Source organism: Camellia sinensis, chromosome 14, assembly GCF_055761805.1.
Source record: "Camellia sinensis isolate YWXY chromosome 14, ASM5576180v1, whole genome shotgun sequence".
NCBI lineage: Eukaryota > Viridiplantae > Streptophyta > Magnoliopsida > Ericales > Theaceae > Camellia > Camellia sinensis.
The window spans coordinates 103252650-103269789 of NC_138974.1; the positions used below are offsets into that span (position 1 = coordinate 103252650).

The following is a 17140-nucleotide window of genomic DNA, read 5'->3' on the forward strand; positions in this document are numbered from 1 at the left end:
CCATTCAATCGCCTTCGCCTCCTTTTCGACAAACTTCTCCCTTTTGAACCATTCCCAGATTATCCTGTTCCATTCAATTTCATTTTTTCCCCCGTCTGCTGCTTAAAACAATAAAGTCGCGGTTCATCTTCGGTTGTGATCATACCAGCACTAATGCACCGGATCCCATCAGAACTCCGCAGTTAAGTGTGCTTGGGCGAGAGTAGTACTAGGATGGGTGACCCCTTGGGAAGTCCTCATGTTGCACCCCTTTTTCCATCTCCCCTCCCCTTTTTTTTTTTCCCCGGACAGCCTGTCCGATTTTTAGCCCATTCAATCGCCTTCGCGTCCTTTTCGACAAACTTCTCCCTTTTAAACCATTTCCAGATTATCCTGTTCCGTTCAATTTCATTTTTTCCCCCGTCTGCTGCTTAAAACAATAAAGTCGCGGTTAATCTTCGGGTGCGATCAGACCAGCCCTAATGCACCGGATCCCATCAGAACTCTGCCGTTAAGCGTGCTTGGGCGAGAGTAGTACTAGGATGGGTGACCCCCTGGGAAGTCCTCGTGTTCCACACCTTTTTCCACCCCCCTCGACTTTTTTTTTTTCCCCGGACCGCCTGTCCGATTTTTAGCCCGTTCAATCGCCTTCGCCTCCTTTTCGACAAATTTCTCCCTTTTACACCATTTCCAGATTACCCTGTTCCATTCAATTTCATTTTTTCCCCCGTCTGCTGCTTAAAACAATAAAGTCGCGGTTCATCTTCGGGTGCGATCACCCCAGCACTAATGCACCGGATCCCATCAGAACTCCGCAGTTCAGCGTTCTTGGGCGAGAGTAGTACTAGGATGGGTGACACCCTGGGAAGTCCTCGTGTTGCACCCCTTTTTCCACCCCCCTCCCCTTTTTTTTTTCCCCGGACAGCCTGTCCGATTTTTACCCCATTCAATCGCCTTCGCCTCCTTTTCGACAAACTTCTCCCTTTTAAACCATTTCCAGATTATCCTGTTATATTAAATTTCATTTTTTCCCCCGTCTGCTGCTTAAAACAATAAAGTCGCGGTTAATCTTCGGGTGCGATCATACCAGCACTAATGCACCGGATCCCATCAGAACTCCGCAGCTAAGCGTGCTTGGCCGAGAGTAGTACTAGGATGGGTGACCCCCTGGGAAGTCCTCGTGTTGCACCCTTTTTCCATCCCCCTTCCCATTTTTTATTTTCCCGGACAGCCTGTCCGTTTTTTAGCCCATTCAATCGCCTTCGCCTCCTTTTCGACAAACTTCTCCCTTTTAAACCATTTCCAGATTATCCTGTTCCATTCAATTTCATTTTTTGCCCCGTCTGCTGCTTAAAACAATAAAGTCGGGGTTAATCTTCGGGTGCGATCATACCAGCACTAATGCACCGGATCCCATCAGAACTCCGCTGTTAAGCGTGCTTGGGCGAGAGTAGTACTAGGATGGGTGACCCCCTGGGAAGTCCTCGTGTTGCACCCCTTTTTCCACCCCCCCTCCCCCTTTTTTTTTTCCCCGGACAGCCTGTCCGATTTTTAGCCCATTCAATCGCCTTCGCCTCCTTTTCGACAAACTTCTCCCTTTTAAACCATTTCCAGATTATCCTGTTCATTCAATTTCATTTTTTCCCCCGTCTGCTGCTTAAAACAATAAAGTCGCGGTTAATCTTCGGGTGCGATCATACCAGCACTAATGCACCGGATCCCATCAGAACTCCGCAGCTAAGCGTGCTTGGGCGAGAGTAGTACTAGGATGGGTGACCCCCTGGGAAGTCCTCGTGTTGCACCCCTTTTTCCACCCCCCCTCCCCCTTTTTTTTTTCCCCGGACAGCCTGTCCGATTTTTAGCCCATTCAATCGCCTTCGCCTCCTTTTCGACAAACTTCTCCCTTTTAAACCATTTCCAGATTATCCTGTTCCATTCAATTTCATTTTTTCCCCCGTCTGCTGCTTAAAACAATAAAGTCGCGGTTCATCTTCGGTTGCGATCATACCAGCACTAATGCACCGGATCCCATCAGAACTCTGCAGTTAAGCGTGCTTGGGCAAGAGTAGTACTAGGATGGGTGACCCCCTGGGAAGTCCTCATGTTGCACCCCTTATTCCACCCCCTCCCCTTTTTTTTTTCCCCGGACAGCCTGTCCGATTTTTAGCCCATTGAATCGCCTTCGCGTCCTTTTCGACAAACTTCTCCCTTTTAAACCATTTCCAGATTATCCTGTTCCATTCAATTTCATTTTTTCCCCCGTCTGCTGCTTAAAACGATAAAGTCGCGGTTAACCTTCGGGTGCGATCATACCAGCACTAATGCACCGGATCCCATCAGAACTCCGCAGTTAAGCGTGCTTGGGCGAGAGTAGTACTAGGATGGGTGACCCCCTGGGAAGTGCTCGTGTTGCACCCCTTTTTCCACCACCCCTCCCCTTTTTTTTTTCCCCGGACAGCCTGTCCGATTTTTAGCCCATTCAATCGCCTTCGCCTCCTTTTCGACAAACTTCTCCCTTTTGAACCATTTCCAGATTATCCTGTTCCATTCAATTTCATTTTTTCCCCCGTCTGCTGCTTAAAACAATAAAGTCGCGGTTCATCTTCAGGTGCGATCATACCAGCAGTAATGCACCGGATCCCATCAGAACTCCGCAGTTAAGTGTGCTTGGGCGAGAGTAGTATTAGGATGGGTGACCCCCTGGAAAGTCCTCATGTTGCACCCCTTTTTCGAAGTCCCCTCCCCTTTTTTTTTTCCCCCGGACAGCCTGTCCGTTTTTTAGCCCATTCAATCGCCTTCGCCTCCTTTTCAACAAACTTCACCCTTTTAAACCATTTCCAGATTATCCTGTTCCATTCAATTTCATTTTTTGCCCCGTCTGCTGCTTAAAACAATAAAGTCGGGGTTAATCTTCGGGTGCGATCACACCAGCACTAATGCACCGGATCCCATCAGAACTCCGCAGTTCAGCGTGCTTGGGCGAGAGTAGTACTAGGATGGGTGACACCCTGGGAAGTCCTCGTGTTGCACCCCTTTTTCCACCCCCCCTCCCCTTTTTTTTTTTCCCCGGACAGCCTGTCCGATTTTTACCCCATTCAATCGCCTTCGCCTCCTTTTCGACAAACTTCTCCCTTTTAAACCATTTCCAGATTATCCTGTTCCATTCAATTGCATTTTTTCCCCCGTCTGCTGCTTAAAACAATAAAGTCGCGATTAATCTTCGGGTGCGATCATACCAGCACTAATGCACCGGATCCCATCAGAACTCCGCAGTTAAGCGTGCTTGGGCGAGAGTAGTACTAGGATGGGTGACCCCCTGGGAAGTCCTCGTGTTGCACCCCTTTTTCCACCCCCCCTTCCCCTTTTTTTTTTCCCGGGACAGCCTGTCCGATTTTTAGCCCATCAATCGCCTTCGCCTCCTTTTCGACAAACTTCTCCCTTTTAAACCATTTCCAGATTATCCTGTTCCATTCAATTTCATTTTTTCCACCGTTTGCTGCTTAAAACAATAAAGTCGCGGTTCATCTTCGGGTGCGATCATACCAGCACTAATGCACCGGATCCCATCAGAACTCCGCAGTTAAGCGTGCTTGGGCGAGAGTAGTAGTAGGATGGGTGACCCCCTGGGAAGTCCTCGTGTTGCACCCCTTTTTCCACCCCCCTCCCCTTTTTTTTTTCCCCGGACAGCCTATCCGATTTTTAGCCCATTCAATCGCCTTCGCCTCCTTTTCGACAAACTTCTCCCTTTTAAACCATTTCCAGATTATCCTGTTCCATTCAATTTCATTTTTTCCGCCGTCTGCTGCTTAAAACAATAAAGTCGCGGTTCATCTTCGGGTGCGATCATACCAGCACTAATGCACCGGATCCCATCAGAACACTGCAGTTAAGCGTGCTTGGGCGAGAGTAGTACTAGGATGGGTGACCCCCTGGGAAGTCCTCATGTTGCACCCCTTTTTCCACCCCCCCTCCCATTTGTTTTTTCCCCGGACAGCCTGTCCGATTTTTAGCCCATTCCATCGCCTTCGCGTCCTTTTCGACAAACTTCTCCCTTTTAAACCATTTCCAGATTATCCTGTTCCATTCAATTTCATTTTTTCCCCCGTCTGCTGCTTAAAACAATAAAGTCGCGGTTCATTTTCGGGTGCGATCATACCAGCACTAATGCACCGGATCCCATCAGAACTCTGCAGTTAAGCGTGCTTGGGCGAGAGTAGTACTAGGATGGGTGCCCCCTGGGAAGTCCTCATGTTGCAATCCTTTTTCCACCCCCCTCCCTTTTTTTTTTTCCCCGGACAGCCTGTCCGATTTTTAGCCCATTCAATCGCCTTCGCGTCCTTTTCGACAAACTTCTCCCTTTTAAACCATTTCCAGATTATCCTGTTCCATTCAATTTCATTTTTTCCCCCGTCTGCTACTTAAAACAATAAAGTCGCGGTTAATCTTCGGGTGCGATCACACTAGCACTAATGCAACGGATCCCATCAGAACTCCGCAGCTAAGCGTGCTTGGGCGAGAGTAGTACTAGGATGGGTGACACCCTGGGAAGTCCTCGTGTTGCACCCCTTTTTCGACCCCCCCACCCCTTTTTTTTTTTCCCCGGACAGCCTGTCCGATTTTTAGCCCATTCAATCCCCTTCGCCTCCTTTTCGATAAACTTCTCCCTTTTAAACCATTTCCAGATTATCCTGTTCCATTCAATTTCATTTTTTCCCCCGTCTGTTGGTTAAAACAACAAAGTCGCGGTTAATCCTCGGGTGCGATCATAGCAGCACTAATGCACCGGATCCCATCAGAACTCCGCAGTTAAGCGTGCTTGGGCGAGAGTAGCACTTGGATGGGTGACCCCCTGGGAAGTCCTCGTGTTGCACCCCGTTTTCCACCCCCCTCCCCTTTTTTTTTTCCCCGGACAGCCTGTCTGATTTTTAGCCCATTCAATAGCCTTCGCCTCCTTTTCAACAAACTTCTCCGTTTTAAACCATTTCCAGAATATCCTGTTCCATTCAATTTCATTTTTTCCCCCGTCTACTGCTTAAAACAATAAAGTCGCGGTTAATCTTCAGGTGCGGTCACACCAGCTCTAATGCACCGGATCCCATCAGAACTCCGCAGTTAAGCGTGCTTGGGCGAGAGTAGTACTAGGATGGGTGACCCCTTGGGAAGTCCTCGTGTTGCACCCCTTTTTCCACCCCCCCTCCCTCTTTTTTTTTTCCCCGGACAGCCTGTCCGATTTTTAGCCCATTCAATCGCCTTCGCCTCCTTTTCGACAAACTTCTCCCTTTTAAACCATTTCCAGATTATCCTGTTCCATTCAATTTCATTTTTTTCCCCGTCTACTGCTTAAAACAATAAAGTCGCGATTAATCTTCGGGTGCGATCATACCAACACTAATGCACCGGATCCCATTAGAACTCTGCAGTTAAGCGTGCTTGGGCGAGAGTAGTACTAGGATGGGTGACCCCGTGGGAAGTCCTCGTGTTGCACCCCTTTTTCCACCACCCCTCCCCTTTTTTTTTTTCCCCGGACAGCCTGTCCGATTTTTAGCCCATTCAATCGCCTTCGCCTCCTTTTCGACAAACTTCTCCCTTTTAAACCATTTCCAGATTATCCTGTTCCATTCAATTTCATTTTTTCCCCCGTCTGCTGCTTAAAACAATAAAGTCGCGGTTAATCTTCTTGTGCGATCATACCCGCACTAATGCACCGGATCCCATCAGAACTTCGCAGTTAAGCGTGCTTGGGCGAGAGTAGTACTAGGATGGGTGACCCCCTTGGAAGTCCTCGTGTTGCACCCCTTTTTCCACCCCCCTCCCCTTTTTTTTTTCCCCGGACAGCCTGTCCGATTTTTAGCCTATTCAATCGCCTTCGCCTCCTTTTCGACAAACTTCTCCCTTTTAAACCTTTTCCAGATTATCCTGCTCCATTCAATTTCATTTTTTCCCCCGTCAGCTGCTTAAAACAATAAAGTCGCGGTTCACCTTCGGGTGCGATCACACTAGCACTAGTGCACCGGATCGCATCAGAACTCCGCAGTTAAGCGTGCTTGGGTGAGAGTAGTACTAGGATGGGTGACACCCTGGGAAGTCCTCGTGTTGCACCCCTTTTTCCACCCCCCTCCCCTTTTTTTTTTTCCCGGACAGCCTGTCCGATTTTTAGCCCATTCAATCGCCTTCTCCTCCTTTTCGACAAACTTCTCCCTTTTAAACCATTTCCAGATTATCCTGTTCCATTCAATTTCATTTTTTCCCCCGTCTGCTGCTTAAAACAATAAAGTCGCGGTTAATCTTCGGGTGCGATCATACCAGCACTAATGCACCGGATCCCATCAGAACTCCGCAGTTAAGCGTGCTTGGGCGAGAGTAGTACTAAGATGGGTGACACCCTGGGAAGTCCTCATGTTGCACCCCTTTTTCCAACCCCCTCCCCTTTTTTTTTTTTCCCCGGACAGCCTGTCCGATTTTTAGCCCATTCAATCGCCTTCGCCTCCTTTTCGACAAACTTCTCCCTTTTAAACCATTTCCAGATTATCCTGTTCCATTCAATTTCATTTTTTCCCCCGTCTGCTGCTTAAAACAATAAAGTCGCGGTTAATCTTCTTGTGCGATCATACCCGCACTAATGCACCGGATCCCATCAGAACTCCGCAGTTAAGCGTGCTTGGGCGAGAGTAGTACTAGGATGGGTGACCCCCTTGGAAGTCCTCGTGTTGCACCCCTTTTTCCACCCCCCTCCCCTTTTTTTTTTCCCCGGACAGCCTGTCCGATTTTTAGCCTATTCAATCGCCTTCGCCTCCTTTCCGACAAACTTCTCCCTTTTAAACCTTTTCCAGATTATCCTGCTCCATTCAATTTCATTTTTTCCCCCGTCAGCTGCTTAAAACAATAAAGTCGCGGTTCATCTTCGGGTGCGATCACACTAGCACTAGTGCACCGGATCGCATCAGAACTCCGCAGTTAAGCGTGCTTGGGTGAGAGTAGTACTAGGATGGGTGACACCCTGGGAAGTCCTCGTGTTGCACCCCTTTTCCCACCCCCCCTCCCCTTTTTTTTTTTCCGGGACAGCCTGTCCGATCTTTAGCCCATTCAATCGCCTTCTCCTCCTTTTCGACAAACTTCTCCCTTTTAAACCATTTCCAGATTATCCTGTTCCATTCAATTTCATTTTTTCCCCCGTCTGCTGCTTAAAACAATAAAGTCGCGGTTAATCTTCGGGTGCGATCATACCAGCACTAATGCACCGGATCCCATCAGAACTCCGCAGTTAAGCGTGCTTGGGCGAGAGTAGTACTAAGATGGGTGACACCCTGGGAAGTCCTCATGTTGCACCCCTTTTTCCACCCCCTCCCCTTTTTTTTTTTCCCCGGACAGCCTGTCCGATTTTTAGCCCATTCAATCGCCTTCGCCTCCTTTTCGACAAACTTCTCCCTTTTAAACCATTTCCAGATTATCCTGTTCCATTCAATTTCATTTTTTCCCCCGTCTGCTGCTTAAAACAATAAAGTCGCGGTTAATCTTCGGGTGCGATCATACCAGCACTAATGCACAGGATCCCATCAGAACTCCGCAGTTAAGCGTGCTTGGGCGAGAGTAGTACTAGGATGGGTGACCCCCTGGGAAGTCCTCGTGTTGCACCCCTTTTTCCACCCCCCCTCCCTTTTTTTTTTTCCCCGGACAGCATGTCCGATTTTTAGCCCATTCAATCGCCTTCGCCTCCTTTTCGACAAACTTCTCCCTTTTAAACCATTTCCAGATTATCCTGTTCCATTCAATTTCATTTTTTCCCCCGTATACTGCTTAAAACAATAAAGTCGCGGTTAATCTTCGGGTGCGATCATACCAGCACTAATGCACTGGATCCCATCAGAACTCTGCAGTTAAGCGTGCTTGGGCGAGAGTAGTACTAGGATGGGTGACCCACTGGGAAGTCCTCGTGTTGCACCCCTTTTTCCACCCCCCTCCCCTTTTTTTTTTCCCCGGACAGCCTGTCCGATTTTTAGCCTATTCAATCGCCTTCGCCTCCTTTTCGACAAATTTCTCCCTTTTAAACCTTTTCCAGATTATCCTGCTCCATTCAATTTCATTTTTTCCCCCGTCAGCTGCTTAAAACAATAAAGTCGCGGTTAATCTTCGGGTGCGGTCACACCAGCACTAATCCACCGGATCCCATCAGAACTCCGCAGTTAAGCGTGCTTGGGCGAGAGTAGTACTAGGACGGGTGACCCCCTGGGAAGTCCTCGTGTTGCACCCCTTTTTCCACCCCCCCTCCCCTTTTTTTTTTCCCCGGACAGCCTGTCCGATTTTTAGCCCATTCAATCGCCTTCGCCTCCTTTTCGACAAACTTCTCCCTTTTAAACCATTTCCAGATTATCCTGTTCCATTCAATTTCATTTTTTCCCCCGTATACTGCTTAAAACAATAAAGTCGCGGTTAATCTTCGGGTGCGATCATACCAGCACTAATGCACTGGATCCCATCAGAACTCTGCAGTTAAACGTGCTTGGGCGAGAGTAGTACTAGGATGGGTGACCCACTGGGAAGTCCTCGTGTTGCACCCCCTTTTCCACTCCCCTCCCCTTTTTTTTTTCCCCGGACAGCCTGTCCGATTTTTAGCCCATTCAATCGCCTTCGCCTCCTTTTCGACAAACTTCTCCCTTTTAAACCATTTCCAGATTATCCTGTTCCATTCAATTTCATTTTTTCCCCCGTCTGCTGCTTAAAACAATAAAGTCGCGGTTAATCTTCGGGTGCGATCATACCAGCACTAATGCACAGGATCCCATCAGAACTCCGCAGTTAAGCGTGCTTGGGCGAGAGTAGTACTAGGATGGGTGACCCCCTGGGAAGTCCTCGTGTTGCACCCCTTTTTCCACCCCCCCTCCCTTTTTTTTTTCCCCGGACAGCATGTCCGATTTTTAGCCCATTCAATCGCCTTCGCCTCCTTTTCGACAAACTTCTCCCTTTTAAACCATTTCCAGATTATCCTGTTCCATTCAATTTCATTTTTTCCCCCGTCTGCTGCTTAAAACAATAAAGTCACGGTTAATCTTCGGGTGCGATCATACCAGCACTAATGCACCGGATACCATCAGAACTCCGCAGCTAAGCGTGCTTGGGCGAGAGTAGTACTAGGATGGGTGACCCCCTGGGAAGTCCTCGTGTTGCATCCCCTTTTCCACCCCCCTCCCCTTTTTTTTTTACCCCGGACAGCCTGTTCGATTTCTAGCCCATTCAATCGCCTTCGCCTCTTTTTCGACAAACTTCTCCCTTTTAAACCATTTCCAGATTTTCCTGTTCCATTCAATTTCATTTTTTCCCCCGTCTACTGCTTAAAACAATAAAGTCGCGGTTACTCTTCGGGTGCGATCATACCAGCACTAATGCACCGGATCCCATCAGAACTCCGCAGTTAAGCGTGCTTGGGCGAAAGTAGTACTAGGATGGGTGACCCCTTAGGAAGTCCTCGTGTTGCACCCCTTTTTCAACCCCCCCTCCCCTTTTTTTTTTTCCCCGGACAGCCTGTCCGATGTTTAGCTCATTCAATCGCCTTCGCTTCCTTTTCGACAAACTTCTCCCTTTTAAACAATTTCCAGATTATCCTGTTCCATTCAAATTTTTTTTTCCCCCGTCTACTGCTTAAAACAATAAAGTCGCGGTTAATCATCGGGTGCGATCATACCAGCACTAATGCTACGGATCCCATCAGGACTCCGCAGTTAAGCGTGCTTGGGCGACAGTAGTACTAGGATGGGTGACCCCCTGGGAAGTCCTCGTGTTGCACCCCTTTTTCCACCCCCCCTCCCCTTTTTTTTTTTCCCCGGACAGCCTGTCCGATTTTTAGCCCATTAAATCGGCTTCACCTCCTTTTCGACAAACTTCTCCCTTTTAAACCATTTCCAAATTATCCTGTTCCATTCAATTTCATTTTTTCCCCCGTCTACTGCTTAAAACAATAAAGTCGCGGTTCATCTTCGGGTTTGATCATACCAGCACTAATGCACCGGATCCCACCAGAACTCCGCAGTTAAGCGTATTTGGGCGAGAGTAGTACTAGGATGGGTGACCCCTGGGAAGTCCTCGTGTTGCACCCCTTTTTCCACCCCCCTCCCCGTTTTTTTTTTTCCCGGACAGCCTGTCCGATTTTTAGCCCATTCAATCGCCTTCGCCTCCTTTTCGACAAACTTCTCCCTTTTAAACCATTTCCAGATTATCCTGTTCCATTCAATTTCATTTTTTCCCCCGTCTACTGCTTAAAACAATAAAGTCGCAGTTAATCTTCGGGTGCGATCATACCAGCACTAATGCACCGGATCCCATCAGAACTCCGCAGTTAGGCATGCTTGGGCGAGAGTAGTACTAGGATGGGTGACCCCTTGGGAAGTCCTCGTGTTGCACCCCTTTTTCCACCCCCCCTCCCCTTTTTTTTTTTTCCCCGGACAGCCTGTCCGATTTTTAGCCCATTCAATCGCCTTCGCCTCCTTTTCGACAAACTTCTCCCTTTTTAACGATTTCCAGATTATCCTGTTCCATTCAATTTCATTTTTTCCCCCGTCTACTGCTTAAAACAATGAAGTCGTAGTTAATCTTCGGGTGCGATCATACAAACACTAACGCTACGGATCCCATCAGAACTCCGCAGTTAAGCGTGCTTGGGCGACAGTAGTACTAGGATGGGTGACTCCGTGGGAAGTCCTCGTGTTGCACCCCTTTTTCCACCCCCCTCCCCTTTTTTTTTTTTCCCCGGACAGCCTGTCCGATTTTTAGCCCATTCAATCGCCTTCGCCTCCTTTTCGACAAACTTCTCCCTTTTAAACCATTTCCAGATTATCCTGTTCCTTTCAATTTCATATTTCCCCCGCCTACTGCTTAAAACAATAAAGTCGCGGTTAATCTTCGGGTGCGATCACACCAGCACTAATGCACCGGATCCCATCAGAACTCCGCAGTGAAGCGTGCTTGGGCGAGAGTAGTACTAGGATGGGTGACCCCCTGGGAAGTCCTCGTGTTGCACCCCCTTTTCCACCCCCTCCCCTTTTTTTTTTCCCCGGACAGCCTGTCCGATTTTTAGCCCATTCAATCGGCTTCGCCTCATTTTCGACAAATTTCTCCCTTTTAAACCATTTCCAGATTATCCTGTTCCATTCAATTTCAGTTTTTCCCCCGTCTACTGCTTAAAACAGTAAAGTCGCGGTTAATCTTTGGGTGCGATCATACCAGAACTAATGCACCGGATCCCATCAGAACTCTGCAGTTAAGCGTGCTTGGGCGAGAGTAGTACTAGGATGGATGACCCCCTGGGAAGTCCTCGTGTTGCACCCCTTTTTCCACCCCCCCTCCCCTTTTTTTTTTTTCCCGGACAGCCTGTCCGATTTTTAGCCCATTCAATCGCCTTCGCCTCCTTTTCGACAAAGTTCTCCCTTTTAAACCATTTCCAGATTATCCTGTTCCATTCAATTTCATTTTTTCCCCCGTCTGCTGCTTAAAACAAAAAAGTGGCGGTTAATCTTCGGGTGCGATCATACCAGCACTAATGCACCGGATCCCATCAGAACTCCGTAGATAAGCGTGCTTGGGCGAGAGTAGTACTAGGATGGGTGACCCCCTGGGAAGTCCTCGTGTTGCACCCCTTTTTCCACCCCCCCTCCCCTTTTTTTTTTCCCCGGACGGCCTGTCCGATTTTTAGCCCATTCAATCGCCTTCGCCTCCTTTTCGACAAACTTCTCCCTTTTAAACCATTTCCAGATTATCCTGTTCCATTCAATTTCATTTTTTCCCCCGTCTGCTGCTTAAAACAATAAAGTCGCGTTTCAACTTCGGGTGCGATCACACTAGCACTAATGCATCGGATCCCATCAGAACTCCGCAGCTAAGCGTGCTTGGGCGAGAGTAGTACTAGGATGGGTGACACCCTGGGAAGTCCTCGTGTTGCACCCCTTTTTCGACCCCCCCACCCCTTTTTTTTTTCCCCGGACAGCCTGTCCGATTTTTAGCCCATTCAATCCCCTTCGCCTCCTTTTCGACAAACTTCTCCCTTTTAAACCATTTCCAGATTATCCTGTTCCATTCAATTTCATTTTTTCCCCCGTCTGCTGGTTAAAACAACGAAGTCGCGGTTAATCCTCGGGTGCGATCATAGCAGCACTAATGCACCGGATCCCATCAGAACTCCGCAGTTAAGCGTGCTTGGGCGAGAGTAGCACTAGGATGGGTGACCCCCTGGGAAGTCCTCGTGTTGCACCCCTTTTTCCACCCCCCTCCCTTTTTTTTTTTCCCCCGGACAGCCGGTCCGATTTTTAGCCCATTCAATAGCCTTCGCCTCATTTTCAACAAACTTCTCCGTTTTAAACCATTTCCAGATTATCCTGTTCCATTCAATTTCATTTTTTCCCCCGTCTACTGCTTAAAACAATAAAGTCGCGGTTAATCTTCGGGTGCGGTCACACCAGCACTAATGCACCGGATCCCATCAGAACTCCGCAGTTAAGCGTGCTTGGGCGAGAGTAGTACTAGGATGGGTGACCCCCTGGGAAGTCCTCGTGTTGCACCCCTTTTTCCAACCCCCCTCCCCTTTTTTTTTTTCCCCGGACAGCCTGTTCGATTTTTAGCCCATTCAATCGCCTTCGCCTCCTTTTCGACAAACTTCTCCCTTTTAAACCATTTCCAGATTATCCTGTTCCATTCAATTTCATTTTTTGCCCCGTCTACTGCTTAAAACAATAAAGTCGCGGTTAATCTTCGGGTGCGATCAAACCAGCACTAATGCACCGGATCCCATCAGAACTCCGCAGTTTAGCGTGCTTGGGCGAGAGTAGTACAAGGATGGGTGACCCCCTGCGAAGTCCTCGTGTTGCACCCCTTTTTCCACCCCCCCTCCCCTTTTTTTTTTTTCCCCGGACAGCCTGTCCGATTTTTAGCTCATTCAATCGCCTTCGCCTCCTTTTCGACAAACTTCTCCGTTTTAAACCATTTCCAGATTATCCTGTTCCTTTCAATTTCATATTTCCCCTGCCTACTGCTTAAAACAATAAAGTCGCTGTTAATCTTCGGGTGCGATCACACCAGCACTAATGCACCGGATCCCATCAGAACTCCGCAGTTAAGCGTGCTTGGGCGAGAGTAGTACTAGGATGGGTGACCCCCTGGGAAGTCCTCGTGTTGCACCCCCTTTTCCACCCCCCTCCCCTTTTTTTTTTCCCCGGACAGCCTGTCCTATTTTTAGCCCATTCAATCGGCTTCGCCTCCTTTTCGACAAATTTCTCCCTTTTAAACCATTTCCAGATTATCCTGTTCCATTCAATTTCATTTTTTCCCTCGTCTACTGCTTAAAACAATAAAGTAGCGGTTAATCTTCGGGTGCGATCATACCAATACTAATGCACCGGATCCCATTAGAACTCTGCAGTTAAGCGTGCTTGGGCGAGAGTAGTACTACAATGGGTGACCCCGTGGGAAGTCCTCGTGTTGCACCCTTTTTCGACCCCCCCTCCCCTTTTTTTTTTCCCCCGGACAGCCTGTCCGATTTTTAGCCCATTCAATCGCCTTCGCTTCCTTTTCGACAAACTTCTCCCTTTTAAACCAATTCCAGATTATCCTGTTCCATTCAATTTTATTTTTTCCCCCGTCTGCTGCTTAAAACAATAAAGTCGCGGTTAATCTTCTGGTGCGATCATACCCGCACTAATGCACCGGATCCCATCAGAACTCCGCAGTTAAGCGTGCTTGGGCGAGAGTAGTACTAGGATGGGTGACCCCCTGGGAAGTCCTCGTGTTGCACCCCTTTTTCCACCCCCCTCCCCTTTTTTTTTTCCCCGGACAGCCTGTCCGATTTTTAGCCCATTCAATCGCCTTCGCCTCTTTTTCGACAAACTTCTCCCTTTTAAACCTTTTCCAGATTATCCTGTTCCATTCAATTTCATTTTTTCCCCCGTCTGCTGCTTAAAACAATAAAGTCGCGGTTCATCTTCGGGTGCGATCACACTAGCACTAGTGCACCGGATCCCGTCAGAACTCCGCAGTTAAGCGTGCTTGGGCGAGAGTAGTACTAGGATGGGTGACCCCCTGGGAAGTCCTCGTGTTGCACCCCTTTTTCCACCCCCCCTCCCCTTTTTTTTTTCCCCGGACAGCTTGTCCGATTTTTAGCCCATTCAATCGCCTTCTCCTTGTTTTCGACAAACTTCTCCCTTTTAAACCATTTCCAGATTATCCTGTTCCATTCAATTTCATTTTTTCCCCCGTCTGCTGCTTAAAACAATAAAATCGCGGTTAATCTTCGGGTGCGATCATACCAGCACTAATGCACCGGATCCCATCAGAACTCCGCAGTTAAGCGTGCTTGGGCGAGAGTAGTACTAAGATGGGTGACACCCTGGGAAGTCCTCGTGTTGCACCCCTTTTTCCACCCCCCCTCCCCTTTTTTTTTTTCCCCGGACAGCGTGTCCGATTTTTAGCCCATTCAATCGCCTTCGCCTCCTTTTCGAAAAACTTCTCCCTTTTAAACCATTTCCAGATTATCCTGTCTCATTCAATTTCATTTTTTCCCCCGTCTACTGCTTAAAACAGTAAAGTCGCGGTTAATCTTCGGGTGCGGTCACACCAGCACTAATGCACCGGATCCCATCAGAACTCCGCAGTTAAGCGTGCTTGGGCGAGAGTAGTACTAGGATGGGTGACCCCCTGGGAAGTCCTCGTGTTGCACCCCTTTTTCCACCCCCCCTCCCCTTTTTTTTTTTCCCCGGACAGCCTGTCCGATTTTTAGCCCATTCAATCGCCTTCGCCTCCTTTTCGACAAACTTCTCCCTTTTAAACCATTTCCAGATTATCCTGTTCCATTCAATTTCATTTTTTCCCCCGTCTGCTGCTTAAAACAAAAAAGTGGCGGTTAATCTTCGGGTGCGATCATACCAGCACTAATGCACCGGATCCGATCAGAACTCCGTAGATAAGCGTGCTTGGGCGAGAGTAGTACTAGGATGGGTGACCCCCTGGGAAGTCCTCGTGTTGCACCCCTTTTTCCACCCCCCCTCCCCTTTTTTTTTTCCCCGGACAGCCTGTCCGATTTTTAGCCCATTCAATCGCCTTCGCCTCTTTTTCGACAAACTTCTCCCTTTTAAACCATTTCCAGATTATCCTGTTCCATTCAATTTCATTTTTTCCCCCGTCTGCTGCTTAAAACAATAAAGTCGCGGTTAATCTTCGGGTGCGATCATACCAGCACTAATGCACCGGATCCCATCAGAACTCCGCAGTTAAGCGTGCTTGGGCGAGAGTAGTACTAGGATTGGTGACCCCCTGGGAAGTCCTCGTGTTGCACCCCTTTTTCCACCCCCCCTCCCTCTTTTTTTTTTTCCCCGGACAGCATGTCCGATTTTTAGCCCATTCAATCGCCTTCGCCTCCTTTTCGACAAACTTCTCCCTTTTAAACCATTTCCAGATTATCCTGTTCCATTCAATTTCATTTTTTCCCCCGTCTGCTGCTTAAAACAATAAAGTCACGGTTAATCTTCGGGTGCGATCATACCAGCACTAATGCACCGGATACCATCAGAACTCCGCAGCTAAGCGTGCTTGGGCGAGAGTAGTACAAGGATGGGTGACCCCCTGGGAAGTCCTCGTGTTGCATCCCTTTTTCCACCCCCCTCCCCTTTTTTTTTTTACCCCGGACAGCCTGTTCGATTTTTAGCCCATTCAATCGCCTTCGCCTCCTTTTCGACAAACTTCTCCCTTTTAAACCATTTCCAGATTATCCTGTTCCATTCAATTTCATTTTTTCCCCCGTCTACTGCTTAAAACAATAAAGTCGCGGTTAATCTTCGGGTGCGATCATACCAGCACTAATGCACCGGATCCCATCAGAACTTCGCAGTTAAGCGTGCTTCGGCGAAAGTAGTACTAGGATGGGTGACCCCTTAGGAAGTCCTCGTGTTGCACCCCTTTTTCAACCCCTCCTCCCCTTTTTTTTTTTCCCCGGACAGCCTGTCCGATTTTTAGCCCATTCAATCGCCTTCGCTTCCTTTTCGACAAACTTCTCCCTTTTAAACGATTTCCAGATTATCCTGTTCCATTCAATTTTCTTTTTTCCCCCGTCTACTGCTTAAAACAATAAAGTCGCGGTTAATCTTCGGGAGCGATCATACCAGCAGTAATGCTACGGATCCCATCAGGACTCCGCAGTTAAGCGTGCTTGGGCGACAGTAGTACTAGGATGGGTGACCCCCTGGGAAGTCCTCGTGTTGCACCCCTTTTTCCACCCCCCCTCCCCTTTTTTTTTTTCCCCGGACAGCCTGTCCGATTTTTAGCCCATTAAATCGCCTTCGCCTCCTTTTCGACAAACTTCTCCCTTTTAAACCATTTCCAGATTATCCTGTTCCATTCAATTTCATTTTTTCCCCCGTCTACTGCTTAAAACAATAAAGTCGCGGTTCATCTTCGGGTGTGATCATACCAGCACTAATGCACCGGATCCCACCAGAACTCCGCAGTTAAGCGTATTTGGGCGAGAGTAGTACTAGGATGGGTGACCCCCTGGGAAGTCCTCGTGTTGCACCCCTTTTTCCACCCCCCCTCCCCGTTTTTTTTTTCCCCGGACAGCCTGTCCGATTTTTAGCCCATTCAATCGCCTTCGCCTCCTTTTCGACAAACTTCTCCCTTTTAAACCATTTCCAGATTATCCTCTTCCATTCAATTTCATTTTTTCCCCCGTCTATTACTTAAAACAATAAAGTCGCGGTTAATCTTCGTGTGCGATCATACCGGCACTAATGCACCGGATCCCATCAGAACTCCGCAGTTAAGCGTGCTTGGGCGACAGTAGTACTGGGATGGGTGACCCCCTGGGAAGTCCTCGTGTTGCACCCCTTTTTCCCCCCCTCCCCTTTTTTTTTTCCCCGGACAGCCTGTCCGATTTTTAGCCCATTCAATCGCCTTCGCCTCCTTTTCGACAAACTTCTCCCTTTTAAACCATTTCCAGATTATCCTGTTCCATTCAATTTCATTTTTTCCCCCGTCTACTGCTTAAAACAATAAAGTCGCGGTTAATCTTCGGGTGCGATCATACCAGCACTAATGCACCGGATCCTATCATAACTCCGCAGTTAAGCGTGCTTGGGCGAGAGTAGTATTAAGATGGGTGACCCCCTGGGAAGTCCTCGTGTTGCACCCCTTTTTC

At 48.3% G+C, this 17140-nt stretch overlaps 56 non-coding genes across 56 annotated transcripts; all 56 read left to right on the forward strand.

Moving 5' to 3' along the window:
• Positions 1 to 131: 131 nt before the first annotated feature.
• LOC145811266 (5S ribosomal RNA) lies at positions 132 to 250 on the forward strand. The gene has a single exon (XR_014354810.1). It is a non-coding gene; the product is annotated as a 5S ribosomal RNA (ribosomal RNA).
• Positions 251 to 439: 189 nt separating this feature from the next.
• LOC145812169 (5S ribosomal RNA) lies at positions 440 to 558 on the forward strand. Its single transcript, XR_014355695.1, has one exon. It is a non-coding gene; the product is annotated as a 5S ribosomal RNA (ribosomal RNA).
• A 188-nt stretch (positions 559 to 746) lies between these two features.
• Positions 747 to 865, forward strand: LOC145812156 (5S ribosomal RNA). Its single transcript, XR_014355680.1, has one exon. It is a non-coding gene; the product is annotated as a 5S ribosomal RNA (ribosomal RNA).
• A 187-nt stretch (positions 866 to 1052) lies between these two features.
• On the forward strand, positions 1053 to 1171 carry LOC145810265 (5S ribosomal RNA). The gene has a single exon (XR_014353841.1). It is a non-coding gene; the product is annotated as a 5S ribosomal RNA (ribosomal RNA).
• Positions 1172 to 1358: 187 nt separating this feature from the next.
• On the forward strand, positions 1359 to 1477 carry LOC145809647 (5S ribosomal RNA). Its single transcript, XR_014353208.1, has one exon. It is a non-coding gene; the product is annotated as a 5S ribosomal RNA (ribosomal RNA).
• A 188-nt stretch (positions 1478 to 1665) lies between these two features.
• LOC145809065 (5S ribosomal RNA) lies at positions 1666 to 1784 on the forward strand. Its single transcript, XR_014352559.1, has one exon. It is a non-coding gene; the product is annotated as a 5S ribosomal RNA (ribosomal RNA).
• A 189-nt stretch (positions 1785 to 1973) lies between these two features.
• LOC145811561 (5S ribosomal RNA) lies at positions 1974 to 2092 on the forward strand. Its single transcript, XR_014355100.1, has one exon. It is a non-coding gene; the product is annotated as a 5S ribosomal RNA (ribosomal RNA).
• Positions 2093 to 2278: 186 nt separating this feature from the next.
• On the forward strand, positions 2279 to 2397 carry LOC145809235 (5S ribosomal RNA). The gene has a single exon (XR_014352743.1). It is a non-coding gene; the product is annotated as a 5S ribosomal RNA (ribosomal RNA).
• A 188-nt stretch (positions 2398 to 2585) lies between these two features.
• On the forward strand, positions 2586 to 2704 carry LOC145811744 (5S ribosomal RNA). Its single transcript, XR_014355277.1, has one exon. It is a non-coding gene; the product is annotated as a 5S ribosomal RNA (ribosomal RNA).
• Positions 2705 to 2893: 189 nt separating this feature from the next.
• Positions 2894 to 3012, forward strand: LOC145811557 (5S ribosomal RNA). Its single transcript, XR_014355096.1, has one exon. It is a non-coding gene; the product is annotated as a 5S ribosomal RNA (ribosomal RNA).
• A 189-nt stretch (positions 3013 to 3201) lies between these two features.
• On the forward strand, positions 3202 to 3320 carry LOC145811141 (5S ribosomal RNA). Its single transcript, XR_014354691.1, has one exon. It is a non-coding gene; the product is annotated as a 5S ribosomal RNA (ribosomal RNA).
• A 188-nt stretch (positions 3321 to 3508) lies between these two features.
• Positions 3509 to 3627, forward strand: LOC145809547 (5S ribosomal RNA). The gene has a single exon (XR_014353108.1). It is a non-coding gene; the product is annotated as a 5S ribosomal RNA (ribosomal RNA).
• Positions 3628 to 3814: 187 nt separating this feature from the next.
• Positions 3815 to 3933, forward strand: LOC145811486 (5S ribosomal RNA). Its single transcript, XR_014355026.1, has one exon. It is a non-coding gene; the product is annotated as a 5S ribosomal RNA (ribosomal RNA).
• A 188-nt stretch (positions 3934 to 4121) lies between these two features.
• LOC145811959 (5S ribosomal RNA) lies at positions 4122 to 4239 on the forward strand. Its single transcript, XR_014355487.1, has one exon. It is a non-coding gene; the product is annotated as a 5S ribosomal RNA (ribosomal RNA).
• A 187-nt stretch (positions 4240 to 4426) lies between these two features.
• Positions 4427 to 4545, forward strand: LOC145811845 (5S ribosomal RNA). The gene has a single exon (XR_014355376.1). It is a non-coding gene; the product is annotated as a 5S ribosomal RNA (ribosomal RNA).
• Positions 4546 to 4734: 189 nt separating this feature from the next.
• LOC145811273 (5S ribosomal RNA) lies at positions 4735 to 4853 on the forward strand. The gene has a single exon (XR_014354817.1). It is a non-coding gene; the product is annotated as a 5S ribosomal RNA (ribosomal RNA).
• A 187-nt stretch (positions 4854 to 5040) lies between these two features.
• On the forward strand, positions 5041 to 5159 carry LOC145811145 (5S ribosomal RNA). The gene has a single exon (XR_014354695.1). It is a non-coding gene; the product is annotated as a 5S ribosomal RNA (ribosomal RNA).
• Positions 5160 to 5348: 189 nt separating this feature from the next.
• LOC145810902 (5S ribosomal RNA) lies at positions 5349 to 5467 on the forward strand. The gene has a single exon (XR_014354455.1). It is a non-coding gene; the product is annotated as a 5S ribosomal RNA (ribosomal RNA).
• A 189-nt stretch (positions 5468 to 5656) lies between these two features.
• Positions 5657 to 5775, forward strand: LOC145811422 (5S ribosomal RNA). The gene has a single exon (XR_014354964.1). It is a non-coding gene; the product is annotated as a 5S ribosomal RNA (ribosomal RNA).
• Positions 5776 to 5962: 187 nt separating this feature from the next.
• On the forward strand, positions 5963 to 6081 carry LOC145812124 (5S ribosomal RNA). Its single transcript, XR_014355648.1, has one exon. It is a non-coding gene; the product is annotated as a 5S ribosomal RNA (ribosomal RNA).
• A 187-nt stretch (positions 6082 to 6268) lies between these two features.
• Positions 6269 to 6387, forward strand: LOC145811399 (5S ribosomal RNA). The gene has a single exon (XR_014354941.1). It is a non-coding gene; the product is annotated as a 5S ribosomal RNA (ribosomal RNA).
• A 189-nt stretch (positions 6388 to 6576) lies between these two features.
• On the forward strand, positions 6577 to 6695 carry LOC145810918 (5S ribosomal RNA). The gene has a single exon (XR_014354470.1). It is a non-coding gene; the product is annotated as a 5S ribosomal RNA (ribosomal RNA).
• Positions 6696 to 6882: 187 nt separating this feature from the next.
• LOC145812126 (5S ribosomal RNA) lies at positions 6883 to 7001 on the forward strand. The gene has a single exon (XR_014355650.1). It is a non-coding gene; the product is annotated as a 5S ribosomal RNA (ribosomal RNA).
• Positions 7002 to 7189: 188 nt separating this feature from the next.
• LOC145811400 (5S ribosomal RNA) lies at positions 7190 to 7308 on the forward strand. Its single transcript, XR_014354942.1, has one exon. It is a non-coding gene; the product is annotated as a 5S ribosomal RNA (ribosomal RNA).
• Positions 7309 to 7495: 187 nt separating this feature from the next.
• LOC145809871 (5S ribosomal RNA) lies at positions 7496 to 7614 on the forward strand. Its single transcript, XR_014353439.1, has one exon. It is a non-coding gene; the product is annotated as a 5S ribosomal RNA (ribosomal RNA).
• Positions 7615 to 7802: 188 nt separating this feature from the next.
• On the forward strand, positions 7803 to 7921 carry LOC145810573 (5S ribosomal RNA). Its single transcript, XR_014354136.1, has one exon. It is a non-coding gene; the product is annotated as a 5S ribosomal RNA (ribosomal RNA).
• A 187-nt stretch (positions 7922 to 8108) lies between these two features.
• On the forward strand, positions 8109 to 8227 carry LOC145810934 (5S ribosomal RNA). Its single transcript, XR_014354485.1, has one exon. It is a non-coding gene; the product is annotated as a 5S ribosomal RNA (ribosomal RNA).
• Positions 8228 to 8415: 188 nt separating this feature from the next.
• LOC145810828 (5S ribosomal RNA) lies at positions 8416 to 8534 on the forward strand. The gene has a single exon (XR_014354383.1). It is a non-coding gene; the product is annotated as a 5S ribosomal RNA (ribosomal RNA).
• A 187-nt stretch (positions 8535 to 8721) lies between these two features.
• On the forward strand, positions 8722 to 8840 carry LOC145809872 (5S ribosomal RNA). The gene has a single exon (XR_014353440.1). It is a non-coding gene; the product is annotated as a 5S ribosomal RNA (ribosomal RNA).
• Positions 8841 to 9027: 187 nt separating this feature from the next.
• Positions 9028 to 9146, forward strand: LOC145810807 (5S ribosomal RNA). The gene has a single exon (XR_014354362.1). It is a non-coding gene; the product is annotated as a 5S ribosomal RNA (ribosomal RNA).
• A 188-nt stretch (positions 9147 to 9334) lies between these two features.
• LOC145810537 (5S ribosomal RNA) lies at positions 9335 to 9453 on the forward strand. Its single transcript, XR_014354101.1, has one exon. It is a non-coding gene; the product is annotated as a 5S ribosomal RNA (ribosomal RNA).
• A 188-nt stretch (positions 9454 to 9641) lies between these two features.
• LOC145811715 (5S ribosomal RNA) lies at positions 9642 to 9760 on the forward strand. Its single transcript, XR_014355249.1, has one exon. It is a non-coding gene; the product is annotated as a 5S ribosomal RNA (ribosomal RNA).
• A 189-nt stretch (positions 9761 to 9949) lies between these two features.
• On the forward strand, positions 9950 to 10067 carry LOC145812207 (5S ribosomal RNA). Its single transcript, XR_014355732.1, has one exon. It is a non-coding gene; the product is annotated as a 5S ribosomal RNA (ribosomal RNA).
• Positions 10068 to 10255: 188 nt separating this feature from the next.
• On the forward strand, positions 10256 to 10374 carry LOC145810942 (5S ribosomal RNA). The gene has a single exon (XR_014354493.1). It is a non-coding gene; the product is annotated as a 5S ribosomal RNA (ribosomal RNA).
• A 190-nt stretch (positions 10375 to 10564) lies between these two features.
• On the forward strand, positions 10565 to 10683 carry LOC145812309 (5S ribosomal RNA). The gene has a single exon (XR_014355848.1). It is a non-coding gene; the product is annotated as a 5S ribosomal RNA (ribosomal RNA).
• A 188-nt stretch (positions 10684 to 10871) lies between these two features.
• LOC145809947 (5S ribosomal RNA) lies at positions 10872 to 10990 on the forward strand. The gene has a single exon (XR_014353514.1). It is a non-coding gene; the product is annotated as a 5S ribosomal RNA (ribosomal RNA).
• A 186-nt stretch (positions 10991 to 11176) lies between these two features.
• Positions 11177 to 11295, forward strand: LOC145810968 (5S ribosomal RNA). Its single transcript, XR_014354519.1, has one exon. It is a non-coding gene; the product is annotated as a 5S ribosomal RNA (ribosomal RNA).
• A 189-nt stretch (positions 11296 to 11484) lies between these two features.
• LOC145809579 (5S ribosomal RNA) lies at positions 11485 to 11603 on the forward strand. Its single transcript, XR_014353140.1, has one exon. It is a non-coding gene; the product is annotated as a 5S ribosomal RNA (ribosomal RNA).
• A 188-nt stretch (positions 11604 to 11791) lies between these two features.
• Positions 11792 to 11910, forward strand: LOC145811778 (5S ribosomal RNA). The gene has a single exon (XR_014355311.1). It is a non-coding gene; the product is annotated as a 5S ribosomal RNA (ribosomal RNA).
• Positions 11911 to 12098: 188 nt separating this feature from the next.
• Positions 12099 to 12217, forward strand: LOC145811180 (5S ribosomal RNA). Its single transcript, XR_014354729.1, has one exon. It is a non-coding gene; the product is annotated as a 5S ribosomal RNA (ribosomal RNA).
• A 188-nt stretch (positions 12218 to 12405) lies between these two features.
• Positions 12406 to 12524, forward strand: LOC145809854 (5S ribosomal RNA). Its single transcript, XR_014353422.1, has one exon. It is a non-coding gene; the product is annotated as a 5S ribosomal RNA (ribosomal RNA).
• Positions 12525 to 12713: 189 nt separating this feature from the next.
• On the forward strand, positions 12714 to 12832 carry LOC145811248 (5S ribosomal RNA). The gene has a single exon (XR_014354793.1). It is a non-coding gene; the product is annotated as a 5S ribosomal RNA (ribosomal RNA).
• Positions 12833 to 13021: 189 nt separating this feature from the next.
• Positions 13022 to 13140, forward strand: LOC145809352 (5S ribosomal RNA). Its single transcript, XR_014352883.1, has one exon. It is a non-coding gene; the product is annotated as a 5S ribosomal RNA (ribosomal RNA).
• Positions 13141 to 13327: 187 nt separating this feature from the next.
• LOC145811591 (5S ribosomal RNA) lies at positions 13328 to 13446 on the forward strand. The gene has a single exon (XR_014355130.1). It is a non-coding gene; the product is annotated as a 5S ribosomal RNA (ribosomal RNA).
• Positions 13447 to 13634: 188 nt separating this feature from the next.
• On the forward strand, positions 13635 to 13753 carry LOC145809870 (5S ribosomal RNA). The gene has a single exon (XR_014353438.1). It is a non-coding gene; the product is annotated as a 5S ribosomal RNA (ribosomal RNA).
• A 187-nt stretch (positions 13754 to 13940) lies between these two features.
• Positions 13941 to 14059, forward strand: LOC145810780 (5S ribosomal RNA). The gene has a single exon (XR_014354336.1). It is a non-coding gene; the product is annotated as a 5S ribosomal RNA (ribosomal RNA).
• A 188-nt stretch (positions 14060 to 14247) lies between these two features.
• Positions 14248 to 14366, forward strand: LOC145810620 (5S ribosomal RNA). Its single transcript, XR_014354181.1, has one exon. It is a non-coding gene; the product is annotated as a 5S ribosomal RNA (ribosomal RNA).
• Positions 14367 to 14555: 189 nt separating this feature from the next.
• LOC145809855 (5S ribosomal RNA) lies at positions 14556 to 14674 on the forward strand. Its single transcript, XR_014353423.1, has one exon. It is a non-coding gene; the product is annotated as a 5S ribosomal RNA (ribosomal RNA).
• A 189-nt stretch (positions 14675 to 14863) lies between these two features.
• Positions 14864 to 14982, forward strand: LOC145810694 (5S ribosomal RNA). The gene has a single exon (XR_014354252.1). It is a non-coding gene; the product is annotated as a 5S ribosomal RNA (ribosomal RNA).
• Positions 14983 to 15170: 188 nt separating this feature from the next.
• LOC145810270 (5S ribosomal RNA) lies at positions 15171 to 15289 on the forward strand. The gene has a single exon (XR_014353846.1). It is a non-coding gene; the product is annotated as a 5S ribosomal RNA (ribosomal RNA).
• Positions 15290 to 15479: 190 nt separating this feature from the next.
• On the forward strand, positions 15480 to 15598 carry LOC145811404 (5S ribosomal RNA). The gene has a single exon (XR_014354946.1). It is a non-coding gene; the product is annotated as a 5S ribosomal RNA (ribosomal RNA).
• A 189-nt stretch (positions 15599 to 15787) lies between these two features.
• Positions 15788 to 15906, forward strand: LOC145811847 (5S ribosomal RNA). The gene has a single exon (XR_014355378.1). It is a non-coding gene; the product is annotated as a 5S ribosomal RNA (ribosomal RNA).
• A 189-nt stretch (positions 15907 to 16095) lies between these two features.
• Positions 16096 to 16214, forward strand: LOC145812181 (5S ribosomal RNA). Its single transcript, XR_014355707.1, has one exon. It is a non-coding gene; the product is annotated as a 5S ribosomal RNA (ribosomal RNA).
• Positions 16215 to 16403: 189 nt separating this feature from the next.
• On the forward strand, positions 16404 to 16522 carry LOC145811312 (5S ribosomal RNA). Its single transcript, XR_014354856.1, has one exon. It is a non-coding gene; the product is annotated as a 5S ribosomal RNA (ribosomal RNA).
• A 189-nt stretch (positions 16523 to 16711) lies between these two features.
• On the forward strand, positions 16712 to 16830 carry LOC145810906 (5S ribosomal RNA). The gene has a single exon (XR_014354458.1). It is a non-coding gene; the product is annotated as a 5S ribosomal RNA (ribosomal RNA).
• Positions 16831 to 17015: 185 nt separating this feature from the next.
• Positions 17016 to 17134, forward strand: LOC145811732 (5S ribosomal RNA). The gene has a single exon (XR_014355266.1). It is a non-coding gene; the product is annotated as a 5S ribosomal RNA (ribosomal RNA).
• Positions 17135 to 17140: the final 6 nt, after the last annotated feature.